Source organism: Chrysemys picta, unplaced genomic scaffold, assembly GCF_011386835.1.
Source record: "Chrysemys picta bellii isolate R12L10 unplaced genomic scaffold, ASM1138683v2 scaf607, whole genome shotgun sequence".
NCBI classification, from domain to species: domain Eukaryota; kingdom Metazoa; phylum Chordata; order Testudines; family Emydidae; genus Chrysemys; species Chrysemys picta.
In genome coordinates this window covers 6,132-21,249 of record NW_027053314.1, presented here as the reverse complement: position 1 = coordinate 21,249, position 15,118 = coordinate 6,132, and the positions used below count along the sequence as shown (strand labels likewise).

The window sequence follows — 15,118 nt, the reverse complement described above, 5'->3', positions numbered from 1 at the left end:
GATCTCCACACTAGTGAGCAATGGGGACACAGCGGTTCTACAGTCCAGCTTGGGCCCTAGGGCAGTGGTTCTCAAACTAGGGCTGCCGCTTGTTCAGGGAAATCCCCTGGTGGGCTGGGCCGGTTTGTTTACGTGCCGCGTCCACAGATTCAGTCGATCGTGGCTCCCTCTGGCCGCGGTTCACTGCTCTAGGCCAATGGGGGCCGCGGGAAATGGTGCGGAATGAGGAATGCGTGGGCCGAGGGATCACCCAACCCGAACATGGGCTCTGGCCCCACCCAAGGGATTTCCTTGTTCATCACAGCTTCAGCTCAGCATAAGCCCCCTGTCCTTCCAACCCTTCCCTCAGGGTTGGGGCCCTCTGTGGACCAGTGGTCCTGCCCATTGGCTGGAAAAAGGCCCTGAGCCAGTTTAAAACCAGGCTATTTATCCAAAAACCCTTTGTCTATTAGTCCCTGGAGAATCCAGTTTGAAGTAGTATATGTGCACCTCTCCGAGGGGGGTGAGTTCAAAGGGCTGATGACAGGAAATACATTAGCATCCCGTCCCTCCTCCGAAGGTACATGCAATGCCCCAGTAGCACACAGAGGGAGAGGGGAGAGTGTGAGGGAGATGGTTTCTGTAACAATGTTTTTTCTCTAAGTTTCTAGCACAGACCCAGGCTCTCTGAGCGACTCGAGTTCCTGCTCTGGGTCCTGCACAGTGGACTGGGTCACATTTTCAAAACCCACAGAGTGTTTATCTGAATGATCCATCTTAGTTTGAGGAAACCAACAAGGAACAAAGGTAAAGCATCCCGGAGTGAATCACAATGTGCAATTCAGTAACTGCAGGCACTTCGAACAAACTCACAGGGAAGGCAGCGGCAGAAAGATGAAGGGGGCCATTTTTATTTTTTTCTCCTTTTATCCTCCCCTTCCTTTGTCCATTCTTCCCTCTTCCTTTCTGGAGTTTGTTCGTGCTACAGTCATCCCCTAGTTATGTAAACAGCAATGCACCCCATTATCAATTATTTCTTCATCTTCAACCTAGTTCTTTTCTCTCCCCTTTCACCTCTGTCCCTTTATTCAGCCAGTGTCTTTACCCCACACTCTTCCATGGGGAAAACCCAGTTGTGGGTTTGGAAGGAACCAGAGCCCAAGACTGAAGTTGGGATGACGGCTGGTAAACTTCTTAGCATGGGCGTCGGTTCCTTTAGTGTTGTTAATGTTTTCTTTGTAATGCTTTCACCTTAGGAATCTAGGTGCTTGCTTAGAAAGAGCTGTTTGGTAACTTGTAATTGTGGGCAATACACTGGGCATAACCTAGTGAGAGAAAGGCGGCTGGGTTGTGGAGAATGTCAAAGTGTAAATCAGGGGATCTGCAGTCTTAACATCCCAGTCAAGGGGGAGTGTGTGTGAAGGGAAGACAGTCTCTCCCCAACAGCGGTGATGGCTGGGAGCTGGGAGCCTAAAGCAGGTGGAGCAGGGAAGGGGAATACTGACACAGTTACCCTGGCATGTTCTCCTTGTGCTTTGCACAAACACAGAACCAGATCCTGCATCTTCAAGGTTACTATGGTTACGACCGGGGCTCTGTTTCTTGGCCCACAGCCAAGGGTGGGGGTTCAGGGTGCTGTTTAGGGGCCTGTGATATACAGGAGGTCAGATTAGATGATCTCTGGTCCCTTCTGGCCTTCAACTCTAGGACTACAGCTCTAAATATGACAATACAAGTGTGCACACTGCTACCTATCTGACTCGATTGTTCTAGCAGAAACATCTAGCTGGTGTGCCTACCCTACCATGCCACATGGCTTCCTATGCCTTCCCAGCTGCCAAAAGATCCAATTGTCCCCGACACAGCAGCCAAAGCCTCCAGCTTCTCCCCTGAAGTTACTTAATTGTCAAGAGTCTTCAGTAGACTGAAGCTGAAAGCAAGGGCAGTGTGAAATACAGGGAATGGAAAACCTGACCCACGCAGGGGCTGCTGCGCTGATTATATTAGATTTCTTCATATTCAAGTCAGTCAAAATATTAATGATTAATAGGGTGAATGAAGCTGCTGTAAAAATTTCCAACCTGCTCTACCCACAAGGATATAGACTATGCCACAGAATATAGACCCAGCTGGTCCTGGAGTAACCAGAGCCCTAATTAGGTCTAAAGGCCTTATCCATAGTGTCAAAGTCATCAGGTCTTCCACAGTTACCACAACCCTTCACACTGAAAAACAATGAGTAACGATATAAATATGCCCCATGCATCAACCTCAGTGTCCAATATTAACATAAATCGGTCATAAGGAACACTGGGGCACATCCTGAACTGGGAGAAGTAAGCAAAACGCCGCTTCTATCTTATTTCCTGCTAGTGTTTTATGGAATTAAATTTCTGAGTGAGATAATCAGGGACCATTGAGAGATCTGTCTTTCCCTCTCCCTTCAGGTCTAGCTCTCATTAACCTCCCCTCTACAATATAGCTGAATAACTCTATTTCATCTCCACTTCCTGTTGACACGTCTCTAGTTCTCACAAACATTGTCCTTACACCATCACAGACTAAACCCAAACCAGCCAGTGAAGTACAAATTGTTGCAGTGGAATTAGTTTCCAGAGCTGACTCTGCTCACTGGAAAACTCTAGAAGCCCAACCTCCTGAAAGCTTCAGGCCAGCGATGTCAGGGCTGGATGCTGACTGGAAGGTAGGAGTATCTCCAAGTGGAAATCAATGGGAGTTGCTCCTCCCTGGGGGTCAGGGTGAACAACAGATCTGGGAGTTCAAGGCAACCCAAGTTACAGGGGGGGTCACTCACAAACAAGGCTGGAGAGGCCCTAATACTAGAGAAGAACAAAAGGGGAGATGGTTCGGGTCTTGGTTTTGCAAACTCATCTGCTGGGAAAACCAAAGCCAAACCTGGGGTGGTTTGGATATGACGGTTGTAGCAGAAAGAGCCTGAAAGACAGGGCCTGGGACCAGATGAGGCCTGAACCAAACATCAGCCAGAGTCAGGCCTGCTACAAAGCAAATGCTTGCTTACAACTTCACTGTCCAGTACACAAACTTGGTAAGGATGTGGCTGGTGTTGCTAAAACAGAGACACTCCTAATAAATACTAGGCACTAGCTAGTCACAAGAATACCCCACTACAGAGTTAAAACTAAGGTGGAAACTAAGCATGTGAGAGGGGAAATACACAACTTGTTTGTATCAGTGTATAAAAGAGGGGTCTCAGAAGGTACATCTGGCCAAGGGGACAGTAGGAAGTCCTACTGCTGACTGAGCTGGTCCATGTTCATGAGCATACATGTCCTAATGTCCATGCAGAGTGTATCGGGTGCTAGTACCAGTGCTTTGTCGACAACAAACATGGACAAGCGTCTTTGCCACTGAACAAGTCTGTTGTCTTTTGGGCAGTTTGACTGAGGTCTCCTGGGCCAGCTACCTGCCAGAGCCAGGACAACGTATGGACCCACACAGCCAATAACAGGTGTCCTTTTATCAGAGCCCCCAGCGATCAGGGAAGGGTGGAGGGATGGTTCTGGTATCTGCCCATCTCCCACTAACACTGAAGCCCCTGCCTGGATTCCCTTGTACAGGAGGCACTGGCTGTCAGTCCCCGGGTGGGTCTACAGTGATCAGCCTAGAACACAAGATGGAGGGCACAGCACGGTGCCATGAAACGCAACCAACAGGGTTAGTCCTGAGAGAGGCTGGGCACCTGCAGCTCTCACTGGTTCCAGAGGGAGATGCAGGAACTCAGCACTGCTCAGAATTGGCCCATTATGATGGAGGTGGAACATTCCACTGTAGGCATGGTGACTAGACAAACCCAGTGATGGGAACATGCAGGGGATGGGAACTATGATATAAGCTTCCATAGGTGAGGGCTGTGTAAGTCCCACTCCATCCAAATCACAGGGAAAGGAGCCGTTCATGATCCTGGAATTCACTGTCACAGAGCCCCAGCTGGTGAGTCCAGATCTGAAGTGTAATTTGACTCATTTGAGAGTTTAGAGCCAGCCAGAGCCTTCCCCCTACAGCTCCCCTGGGAGGATGTGGGGCAGGTCACTTTGCCCCACTGAGGAGTTGGTGACGATGACCCACAACTCCCTGTTGTGATGCAGTGATTGATGGGTCAGCCACCAGGGGCTGCGGCATTTCACACCAGGATGTCGCCCAGAGCACATGGCTGCTGCCTGTAGGTCTGAGTACAGGGACTAGGGTGTTGGAGCAGGGCCTTCTGGGACCAACCTGCTTCCATTGCTAAAGATGGGAACGTGAGACACAGAAGGATGAAGGAAAGAATTCTTGTAAGGAGGAAGGAAACAAGGCAGGGACAAGACTGGGGTGGGGGGAGGAAATGAGGTATTGATAATGGAGGTGAGGGGGGAAATGGAAGTTGTTAGTGAGAAAGAAACACCAGGGGCTGAGGAAGGGACAGAGAAGAAAGAGGAAAGGGGAATGGGTGAGGAGAGAGACATGAAAAAGGAGTGGGCAAAGAGGCTGCAAGAGAAGAGAAAGGAGAAGCACAGAAGCAGTGGATGGGGTAAGAACCTGGACTGATTTCTTTAGCATCGGGTAGAATCCTGATTGTCTGTGTCAAGATGTAACTACTAGGGGTTAATCATGCCAGCATTTGTACAATTCAAAAAGGAAAGGGTACAAATGGTCTATCTGAGAAGTGGCATCAGCTTGGTTCTTACCTGTCAAGAGATGACATTGCAATTGGTACTACTCCTGTTGATTTGATCATTACATCTTGTCTGTCAGAAGTTCATATAGTACCACTCTAGTAAGAGAAACTGTTCCTATCAAGAGATAAGGAATGCACCTTCTGGTAGCAATGGAGTGGAAACTAACCAATCTGAATGTTTTTAGGTGAAGGAAGTGAATCTATCCTTTGCTGTCAAAGGCTACAAGCAGTTTCGTAAGAATTAAGCAATATACATAACCAAAGCTTCTGAAAGTTACAGAAGTATTTACTTGTTCTAGTCAAGAATAAAGAAATCACTTATACCTATTGGTTTTTAACAATACAGCTGATTGTATGGAGAGAAAAAGATAAACCAATACAGCAATTCATCACACAGAAGGTGAGGATTTATATTCCCTGTTACAAAATGAATCCAAGGACAATTCATTTACCTGTTGCCTGACAAAAATACAGTCTGTCAAATGCTGATCTTTGCCGCAGGTCATATTTTGAGATGCAAGGATGACAGACAGCTGTAGGTTACAGGAAGGAATTAGGTGATCCATCCTTTTAAGGAGCTAAGAAATACAATACGCCATTCCCATAATAGTAAATGATTCTGCTCATACTTTTAGGTGGAGGAAATGTAACTGATGAAATCTTCATCTCTAAAGAGCACAAGAAGTTGCTTTACTGAATAAAGCAATAAAAATGGGAGCTACTGGTTCAGATGTAAGTAGTCAGTAATTCTAACTAATGATGATGATCTTTGCTCCTTTTTCCTTCCTGGATAATGGTTGGTTTTTCCTACAAGGATGTAACAAAGAAAAAGTGCAACTAACCAGAGCGAGAAGATGAGCATTTCACATGGTCTCACATTTGCAGAGATAAATTGTCCAACCGATTTTATTTGTACAGAAGTGATCATTGTTGCTTATTTATCAAATGGCAAGAAATAAGTGGAACTGATCATTTCTATCAAGAGGTAAGGAAGGCACCTCCTCACAGCATGGGGGCAGGAATTAAAGGCTCTACTTCTATTTTCAGGTGAAATGAAGATCTTCCAATTAAAGGGAGGATGATAAGAGGCTGCTGAATTTAAGAAACAAAGTCAGCCAGGTAAGACCTGGCCACAGGGAAGAAAAGCATCTTTTACTTCTAGTTCAGAAAAAGGCAAGCAGCCACTTATATGCTTCAAATTTTAGCCAGGGTAGCTGGCGGTACCTCTAAGAATCAAAGTCTTGGGGTAGAACATTGCTGTCAAGTAGGTGAGCACTGAAAGGTCTCTAAAAGCTTAATGATCTGGATGCTTTAAAGAACCTTCTCCATTGATGACTCTTCATAGCTGGTAATGAGTAATAATCAATAATTCTGTCAAACATTGATTGCAGGTTTTTCTAATATGAACTATGAACAGACCAGGTGGTCATTCCTACCAGGGAGAAGTGAGGGTAAGTGGTTGTCCCGGACAAGGAGGTAAGAAATACCAGTCTCCAACCATCCATGTGTATATCAAGTGGTGTGGATTTTACTTTCTGGGAGAAGAACTGTGGTGGACTTTACTTGTCATGGGGAGAGTATGAAAAGCAGACGCAAGACAAAGCAACATGGACTTGCCACTTGCTCTATCCAGGAATTAGCTGAGCCATCCTTTTAAGGAGGTAAGAAATGCAATACGCCATTCCCATAATAGTATATGATTCTGCTCATACTTTCAGGTGGAAGAAATGTAACTGATGAAATCTTCATCTCTAAAGAGCACAAGAAGTTGCTTTACTGAATAAAGCAATAAAAATGGGAGCTACTGGTTCAGATGTAACTAGTCAGTAATTCTAACCAATGATGATGATCTTTTCTCCTTTTTCCTTCCAAAAAGTGCAACTAACCAGAGTGTGAAGATGAGCATTTCACCTGGTCTTGCATTTGCAGAGATTACTTGTCCAACTGATTCTATTTGTACAGAAGTGATCATTGTTGCTTATTTATCAAATGTCAAGAAATAAGTGGAACTGATCATTCCTATCAAGAGGTAAGGAAGGCACCTCCTCACAGTATGGGGGCAGGAATTAAAGGCTCTACTTCTATTTTCAGGTGAAATGAAGATCTTCCAATTAAAGGGAGGATGATAAGAGGCTGCAGAATTTAAGAAACAAAGTCAGCCAGGTAAGACCTGGCCACAGGGAAGAAAAGCATCTTTTACTTCTAGTTCATAAAAAGGTAAGCAGCAATTTATATGCTTCAAATTTTAGCCAGGGTAGCTGGCGGTACCTCTAAGAATCAAAGTCTTGGGGTAGAACATTGCTGTCAAGTAGGTGAGCACTGAAAGGTCTCTAAAAGCTTAATGATCTGGATGCTAAGGAACCTTCTCCATTGATGACTCTTCATAGCTGGTAATGAGTAATAATAAATAATTCTGTCAAACATTGATTGCAGGTTTTTCTAATATGAGATATGAACAGACCAGGTGGTCATTCCTACCAGGGAGAAGTGAGGGTAAGTGGTTGTCCCGGACAAGGAGGTAAGAAATACCAGTCTCCAAACATCCATGTGTAGATCAAGTGGTGTGGATTTTACTTTCTGGGAGAAGAACTGTGGTGGACTTTACTTGTCATGGGGAGAGTATGAAAAGCAGACGCAAGACAAAGCAACATGGACTTGCCACTTGCTCTATCCAGGAATTAGCTGAGCCATCCTTTTAAGGAGGTAAGAAATGCAATACGCCATTCCCATAATAGTATATGATTCTGCTCATACTTTCAGGTGGAAGAAATGTAACTGATGAAATCTTCATCTCTAAAGAGCACAAGAAGTTGCTTTACTGAATAAAGCAATAAAAATGGGAGCTACTGGTTCAGATGTAAGTAGTCAGTAATTCTAACCAATGATGATGATCTTTTCTCCTTTTTCCTTCCAAAAAGTGCAACTAACCAGAGTGTGAAGATGAGCATTTCACCTGGTCTTGCATTTGCAGAGATTACTTGTCCAACTGATTCTATTTGTACAGAAGTGATCATTGTTGCTTATTTATCAAATGTCAAGAAATAAGTGGAACTGATCATTCCTATCAAGAGGTAAGGAAGGCACCTCCTCACAGCATGGGGGCAGGAATTAAAGGCTCTACTTTTATTTTCAGGTGAAAATGAAGATCTTCCAATTAAAGGGAGGATGATAAGAGGCTGCTGAATTTAAGAAACAAAGTCAGCCAGGTAAGACCTGGCCACAGGGTAGAAAAGCATCTTTTACTTCTAGTTCAGAAAAAGGCAAGCAGCCACTTATATGCTTCAAATTTTAGCCACGAAAGCTCGCTGTACCTCTAAGAATCAAAGTCTTGGGGTAGAACATTGCTGACAAGTAGGTGAGCACTGAAGTTTAATGATCTGGATGCTAAGGAACCTTCTCCATTGATGACTCTTCATAGCTGGTAATGAGTAATAATAAATAATTCTGTCAAACATTGATTGCAGGTTTTTCTAATATGAGATATGAACAGACCAGGTGGTCATTCCTACCAGGGAGAAGTGAGGGTAAGTGGTTGTCCCGGACAAGGAGGTAAGAAATACCAGTCTCCAAACATCCATGTGTAGATCAAGTGGTGTGGATTTTACTTTCTGGGAGAAGAACTGTGGTGGACTTTACTTGTCATGGGGAGAGTATGAAAAGCAGACGCAAGACAAAGCAACATGGACTTGCCACTTGTTCAATCCAGGAATTAGCTGATCTATCCTTTTAAGGAGGTAAGAAATGCAATACGCCATTCCCATAATAGTAAATGATTCTGCTCATACTTTCAGGTGGAAGAAATGTAACTGATGAAATCTTCATCTCTAAAGAGCACAAGAAGTTGCTTTACTGAATAAAGCAATAAAAATGGGAGCTACTGGTTCAGATGTAAGTAGTCAGTAATTCTAACCAATGATGATGATCTTTGCTCCTTTTTCCTTCCAAAATGTGCAGCTAACCAGAATGTGAAGATGAGCATTTCACCTGTTCTCGCATTTGCAGAGATTAATTGTCCAACCGATTCTATTTGTACAGAAGTGATCATTGTTGCTTATTTATCAAATGTCAAGAAATAAGTGGAACTGATCATTCCTATCAAGAGGTAAGGAAGGCACCTCCTCACAGCATGTGGGCAGGAATTAAACGCTCTACTTCTATTTTCAGGTGAAATGAAGGTCTTCCAATTAAAGGGAGGATGATAAGAGGCTGCTGAATTTAAGAAACAAAGTCAGCCAGGTAAGACCTGGCCACAGGGAAGAAAAGCATCTTTTACTTCTAGTTCAGAAAAAGGCAGGAAGCCACTTATATGCTTCAAGTTTTAGCCACGAAAGCTCGCTGTACCTCTAAGAATCAAAGTCTTGCGGTAGAACATTGCTGACAAGTAGGTGAGCACTGAAAGGTCTCTTAAAGCTTAATGATCTGGATGCTAAGGAACCTTCTCCATTGATGACTCTTCATAGCTGGTAATGAGTAATAATAAATAATTCTGTCAAACATTGATTGCAGGTTTTTCTAATATGAGATATGAACAGACCAGGTGGTCATTCCTACCAGGGAGAAGTGAGGGTAAGTGGTTGTCCCGGACAAGGAGGTAAGAAATACCAGTCTCCAAACATCCATGTGTAGATCAAGTGGTGTGGATTTTCCTTTCTGGGAGAAGAATGTGGTGGACTTTACTTGTCATGGGGAGAGTATGAATAGCAGACGCAAGACAAAGCAACATGGACTTGCCACTTGTTCAATCCAGGAATTAGCTGATCCATCCTTTTAAGGAGGTAAGAAATGCAATACGCCATTCCCATAATAGTAAATGATTCTGCTCATACTTTCAGGTGGAAGAAATGTAACTGATGAAATCTTCATCTCTAAAGAGCACAAGAAGTTGCTTTACTGAATAAAGCAATAAAAATGGGAGCTACTGGTTCAGATGTAAGTAGTCAGTAATTCTAACCAATGATGATGATCTTTGCTCCTTTTTCCTTCCAAAATGTGCAGCTAACCAGAATGTGAAGATGAGCATTTCACCTGTTCTCGCATTTGCAGAGATTAATTGTCCAACCGATTCTATTTGTACAGAAGTGATCATTGTTGCTTATTTATCAAATGTCAAGAAATAAGTGGAACTGATCATTCCTATCAAGAGGTAAGGAAGGCACCTCCTCACAGTATGGGGGCAGGAATTAAACGCTCTACTTCTATTTTCAGGTGAAATGAAGGTCTTCCAATTAAAGGGAGGATGATAAGAGGCTGCTGAATTTAAGAAACAAAGTCAGCCAGGTAAGACCTGGCCACAGGGAAGAAAAGCATCTTTTACTTCTAGTTCAGAAAAAGGCAGGAAGCCACTTATATGCTTCAAGTTTTAGCCACGAAAGCTCGCTGTACCTCTAAGAATCAAAGTCTTGCGGTAGAACATTGCTGACAAGTAGGTGAGCACTGAAAGGTCTCTTAAAGCTTAATGATCTGGATGCTAAGGAGCCTTCTCCATTGATGACTCTTCATAGCTGGTAATGAGTAATAATAAACAATTCTGTCAAACATTGATTGCAGGTTTTTCTAATATGAGATATGAACAGACCAGGTGGTCATTCCTACCAGGGAGAAGTGAGGGTAAGTGGTTGTCCCGGACAAGGAGGTAAGAAATACCAGTCTCCAAACATCCATGTGTAGATCAAGTGGTGTGGATTTTCCTTTCTGGGAGAAGAATGTGGTGGACTTTACTTGTCATGGGGAGAGTATGAATAGCAGACGCAAGACAAAGCAACATGGACTTGCCACTTGTTCAATCCAGGAATTAGCTGATCCATCCTTTTAAGGAGGTAAGAAATGCAATACGCCATTCCCATAATAGTAAATGATTCTGCTCATACTTTCAGGTGGAAGAAATGTAACTGATGAAATCTTCATCTCTAAAGAGCACAAGAAGTTGCTTTACTGAAGAAAGCAATAAAAATGGGATCTACTGGTTCAGATGTAAGTAGTCAGTAATTCTAACTAATGATGATGATCTTTGCTCCTTTTTCCTTCCAAAAAGTGCAGCTAACCAGAATGTGAAGATGAGCATTTCACCTGCTCTCGCATTTGCAGAGATTAATTGTCCAACCGATTCTATTTGTACAGAAGTGATCATTGTTGCTTATTTATCAAATGTCAAGAAATAAGTGGAACTGATCATTTCTATCAAGGGGTAAGGAAGGCACCTCACAGTGAATCTGTTTCTACTTTCAGCTGAAAGAAAGGCAGTGCTGACCTCTCAAGGGAGGAAGATTCCAAGACATGGCTGAACTTAAGAATGCAGGCAGGCAGGTAATGATACCAGTGCAGATGCAAGAAAAGCATCTTATGACTCCAGTTTGGGAAAAAGCCACTTCTACATCATTTATTAACCAATGTAGCTGGTTGCCCCTCTGAAAATCACAGCCAGGCAATGGAAAATCACTGAGAAGGAGGTGAACAGAGAAGAGCATCTGGAAGCCAAATGAAGCACATGTTGACCGATGGCTCTGCATAGCTAGAAAAACAAATAAATATTCTCTGAAACGTTGATGTTTGCAGGTGATCATCATTCAAGATGTGAGGGGATCAGATGACCACCCATGCTAGGAGGAAATGAGTGAAAGCGACTGTCCTGGGGAAGAGGTAAGAAATGCCCAGGCTCAGAGCACCCAAGTGGATATTAATGGATCTTATTAACTTGCAGGTAGAAGAACTGCTGCTGTTCTCACTTCTCAAGGGAAGACTGTGAGAAGCAGGTGCAGACTGTGCTAACGCAGTGGGCCTGGCCACCTGCTGAATCCACAGAGGGGACAGAAGAGCATTCTGTAGCTATAGTCCTGGGAATGGAGAGCAGCCACCTGAGACAGTGCAGCCAGTTGCACTTTCCAGCTGTAAACATCCCTGCCGATCACGGACCAAGGAGGTGAGTTTCAAGTTTCTCTTATTACCAAATGCATCTTGTGCCAAAGCAGCAGTTGCAAACCCAGTCAGGAATAAATACCAAATATTGATAGTTCCAGCAGCAGATCGTACCTCTCCTGATAGGAGAGCAGAGGCTGTTGTGCTCTAGAAGGAATTCATGAAGCTGATCTGTCCATGTCTATAGGTGAGAAACACCATTTCTGTACCAGTCAAGTGGAAACGAATGGATCCTCTCCTACCTTCAGGTGCATCTGAACATTGAGGATATAAAAAACTTCAGGAAGCTCCTAGAAGAGCTGGGAGGGTTCTTACTGAAAGGAAAAAAGTGAAATTAATCACTGCTGCCAAGAGGTCAAGAACTCACCTTCTCTTGACTTTCAAGGTTAAGTTCCTGGACCTGGTTATTCTTTCAGATGAAAGAAATGAAACTCATCTTGCATGCGAGGAGAAGAATACTGCACGAGCAGCCTGACCCATTGCGAAGTGAAGAAAGCATTTTTTCCTTGTGGATAAGGAGTAGTTCAGGTAATGATACCAGTGCAGATGCAGATTTCATAGGTTATAGGAACCTATGAAATCTGTTTGAAAGATTGCAGGTGAATGTACCTCTGGTCAGCTCACCACAGCCTCGGTGAATATTTCTATATTGGTTATTTGCCAAGGGAATAAGGTTGGGGAAAGCACCATAAAAATGTAGGACACCACAAGATTGATTATAAGTAATGCTGTGTCAAAAATTGATTGTTGATCACACATCCCAAGATACATGAAGAGTCGAGGGCCATAGCAGACAACAGGGGTTCCTCTTTATCAGGAGGTTAGGAATATACCCGCTTATAGCATCCCAGTTCAAATTCAAGACTTTGGTTTTTCTTTCGGAGCCTATGTTATATGTCAGGAGGGGAATGCTGCCAATTAACTGAGAACAAAGCAAAGTATGTAGCCAGAGCCTCTGAGATGCAATAGAATCATCCTGTGAGTCTATTCATGGAAAAGGAGAGTAGCCACTTATCCCCAGCAAGTGTTAAACCACGCAGCTGGTTGCATCTCTCCAAATACAGCCACGCTCAGACCATTCCCGGCAAGGAGGTGAGCATCTAAGATTCCATTTTGCCACCTAAAGTAAATGAAAAATGATCATTTCAGTGAAGAGCCCTCCAGACACCAAACAAATCTGTCAGTTATTGATCATTACAGCACCTCGCACTTCTCCGGATGTCAGGAGAGCAGAGGGCTGAGCTTTTCAAGAAGCAATTAGGGAAGCTGATCATCCCCGTTTGTGAGGTGAGACATACACATTCTCAGAGTTCAGGTGACAATAATGGATCTGGTCAGTCTTTCAGATGGAAGAAATGCAGCTGAGCTGATCTTCCCAGACAGGAAGGCTTGGGAGTTGCAAACAATCATGATAGCGATCCATTTTTGTTGACCAAAGGAAAAATGGAGCTGGGTGCTGGCTACAGGTCGGTATCATGGGTATTTAGACAGCTCAGTAAATAAGAGGGCAACTGACCACAGTGGAGAGGTGAGTATTTGAACTGCGCTTGCAAGAGATTAGCTGTGCTACTGATTATATTTGTGCAGAATTGTTCATTGTACTTTATTGTCCTTTAGAAGTGCAGGAAGAAGATACATGAAGTGGATCATTTCTGTTATGAGGTAAGACGTGCTCCGTCTCATGGCAATAATCTAGAAGTCAATGATTCTGGGTACATTTTCAGATTCTTCTGCCATTCAGAGGGGAATACCACAAAACTGATGACGGCCATTCCTGCGGAGATCTAAGAAATGTATCTCCTCTCTCTAGTTAAGGGACCACCTATCAAGATTTAGACATTGCAGAAGATGTTACCTCTCAAAAGGAGAGCAATGCTTAGACCATCACTGACAAAGAGGTGAGCATTCAATGCTCTCTTCATGCTAAATAAATCGGATGCAAACCAACATTTCAATGTAAGACCCCCAAAATCTGAACATACCTAGTAATAATAAAGTATCTTTCAAATACGGTTCATTACAGCTGACGGCTTCAAGCTGTGGGAACAGTAGGAAGATTTATGCCAGGAAGATATACGAAAGGTGATTGTTCCTATTGAGAGGTGAGAAATGCCTTGCAGCATTCCTTTGGAAATAAATGGATGAGACCATACTTTCAGGTACAAGAAATGCAGCTGATCTTCCCTTTGGAGAGAAGAAATCGACAAGCAGTTGACAAACTGCACAGCTCAGCAAATTTCTGAAAATAAATCAACTCAGTGACCAGATGGGGAGTTAGGAAAACTGGGACTTTCCCCTGTAGTACAATGAAGCTGGTGGTATATATGAAGAGAAGGGATCTAGGATTAGATGTTAGTGGATGAGTAATTGAGCTGTTTGTAATTTTCAAGGTGATAGTGGCCCAGCTGGCCATGAACAGTAAGAAAATATTCCTGGTTTTACACTCTGACTGGGTGCTGAACTATGCAGTTGGGTCTAACTCCGTCAGGTTATGGCTCAGAGAAAATTGGCTGTTCTAACGGGGAAGCGGTGTAGCTGTCTCTGTCAGTTAGATTCACAGTGCATCTGCTTCTGCTGTGAGTGGTGTTGAAATCCACCTGGCAAGAGAGACACAAAGGAGCTGGTTGTGACTATAGAGAGAGGAACTGGAAGGAGAAGTTAGTGCAGGGGAAGAGGAAAGCAATGTAAGAGGTTGTGTCTGTTAGGACTGACCAGTGGAGCTGGTTGTAACTGTCACAGGTCAGCAATATCTGGTTGTATCTGTGTGTTAAAGAAGGGGCTGATTGATACCTGCCTACGGAGGAAGAGCCTGTTGGACCCACCAAGGATAAAGCAGTGCAGCTGGTCAGAGTAGCCAGTAGGGAAACGATGCTGCTGCTGGTGGTACTGGTGAAGAAATAGCATTCACCTTGACAGGGCTGTGGGAGGATTCAAATTCGTATCTGTTCACCTGCTGGGGAATGAGAGCAGTTGGTTCTGTCTGCCAGGATGGAAGCAATGAAGTGAGTCGTACCTTATCAGAGGAAAGCACTGGAGATTGGCGAATAGTGGGACACAGACTGTATCTCAGGGTTTGACTGGGGCAGGGTGTGTAACCATAGCAACCAGTGGGTCCTTTCCCATTGTGGTCCTTGCTCGCATGCACAGGGTGAAACTGATCGCCATGTTTGGGGTCAGGAAGGAATTTTCCTCCAGGGCAGATTGGCCAGAGACCCTGGAGGTTTTTCGCCTTCCTCTGGGGCATCGAGCAGGGACCAGCCCTTAGGGCCATTTAGAAACAGACAATAAAAAATAATAGAAAGTGAAATGTGTCACCTTTCATCATTGCCTCTGTGCTTCTTTAAAAAAAAAAGTTGTCCTCCCCCCCCCTCCACACATGACCCTTCCCCAGCTCTCTGCACACGGGCTAGTGAAAGGGAATGGCAGCACCATTGACAGTGCAGTGGTGGTGGGCAGTGAGGAAGAGCTCCTGGCTCGTTCCTGGGCCTGAAGCTAGAAGACCCCTGAGGTAAGGGTGAGGTATTGGTGAAG

General features: G+C 44.0%; 2 long non-coding RNA genes across 2 annotated transcripts; both read left to right on the top strand.

Moving 5' to 3' along the window:
* Positions 1-2,419: 2,419 nt before the first annotated feature.
* Positions 2,420-7,430, top strand: LOC122173090 (uncharacterized). The gene is made up of 5 exons (XR_010596335.1): positions 2,420-2,683; positions 5,311-5,407; positions 5,723-6,490; positions 6,767-6,838; positions 7,109-7,430. It is a non-coding gene; the product is annotated as an uncharacterized LOC122173090 (long non-coding RNA).
* A 2,746-nt stretch (positions 7,431-10,176) lies between these two features.
* LOC135979002 (uncharacterized) lies at positions 10,177-14,885 on the top strand. Its single transcript, XR_010596336.1, has 7 exons — positions 10,177-10,645; positions 10,901-10,978; positions 11,228-11,591; positions 12,004-12,115; positions 12,926-13,249; positions 13,398-13,485; positions 13,611-14,885. It is a non-coding gene; the product is annotated as an uncharacterized LOC135979002 (long non-coding RNA).
* The last annotated feature ends 233 nt before the right edge of the window (positions 14,886-15,118 follow it).